The sequence below is a fragment of the Tribolium madens genome, unplaced genomic scaffold (genome assembly GCF_015345945.1).
Source record: "Tribolium madens isolate multiple individuals breed KSU strain unplaced genomic scaffold, Tmad_KSU_1.1 Scaffold_11;HRSCAF=98;Tcas5.2_LG3b, whole genome shotgun sequence".
Lineage (NCBI taxonomy): Eukaryota > Metazoa > Arthropoda > Insecta > Coleoptera > Tenebrionidae > Tribolium > Tribolium madens.
Genome location: NW_025400975.1, coordinates 9,466,396 through 9,467,858, shown reverse-complemented (window position 1 = coordinate 9,467,858; position 1,463 = coordinate 9,466,396).

Sequence of the window (1,463 nt, the reverse complement as noted above, 5' to 3'; positions counted from 1 at the left end):
ACAAAAAAAATTCTCTTAAATAAATCTTTATTTGTTTTACAAAAATTAATTTTACAATTTTTACACATAGTGTGTGTAATTCAAGACTGTTTTTTCTTAAAACTGTAAACAACATAACTAACTCTACGAGAGCTTATTTTAAAATTCACATAAAAAATATAACTGATGTATCATCATTTTAACATAAATTGTGTAAACTTGTGTTATTAAAACACATAGTTAACTACTCGCGGTAGCTTCTAATTCGTACCTAACCTCGTTAGATAGCACCATCATCAACATTACCTCAGAACAAGAGAAATAATTACATCTAAATCAAATAATAAACATTGTACCAAACATAAGATTTGTAAATTGTGTGTCACACACCTAAATATAACACTTAAACTAGTTAAATCGATTGAAACCACCGCCTCCTTAATCAAATGTATCAATATCCCGCCTGGGCATTTCGTAAAAAATGCATTGGAGCAGTGATTCCAATTTTTTCTTAGTTACGGGGGTTACTAAGGAAAAACTGAATGATTTTTAATTATTAACGAAAAATAACGCAATTAATAAATGCTGAGAAGGAAGGATACAACAAAACTAGATACGCCAGGGAGAATTGATATTATGAGATTGAACCCTTTACGCTAAAAAAACTGGATTTGTCAAAAATTTTCCCCAGATTAAAGCGCCAACGGGAATCACTTGAACTCAAAAAATGCCCAGGCGAGAAAAGGATTATTTCTATGGAGACGGCGATGATTGAAACAAACAAAATAAGATTAGTATCAATTGTTTTTGAGATTTTTAAGCGTGTTTGTTCAAGATTTTGCAAAATAAATGATCCTCCGGTCCAAAAACGAAGTAATTCGAGCAAAAAACAAGCTAAAAATAATATTAATTTTGATTTAATTTTGTCCGCTTTCTTTGTTTTATCTCAAAAACGTGCTTAAACCCTTAAAAAGGGCAAAATAACGCCATTTTTGTTCGCATTTGTTGTTTTTAACGATATTTTGATAAATAATTGTTTCTCGAAAAAGATAAAAATAGTCATTTTTGATACTGTCTTGTAAAATATTGTAAAAAAACAATCAGAACTATTTTTACGCAATTTTTCGACTTTTTTTTTTTTTTCATTTCCAACAGTAAGATATTTTCAGAACTGGCTGGTATTCTCTTCAAGATCCGTAAATTTTTTCCTAAGACTTTTTTTATTGTTTGTTAAAAGCTTAAAATTTTATTTTTTAGTTTCCTAATTGTCTTTTGTCATTCGATAATTCAAAAAGTCTTTTTTTATTTATATTTTTTTTAAGTTAGGCATTTTTTCAAATGTGAATGTCATTTTTTTGATTAAAAAATACGTTTTTGCAAATCTGAAAAGATAGGAAAGAATGTGAGATAGCTAATTTGTCATTTTAACATTTACAAAAAAAATTCTCTTAAATAAATCTTTATTTGTTTTACAAAAATTAATT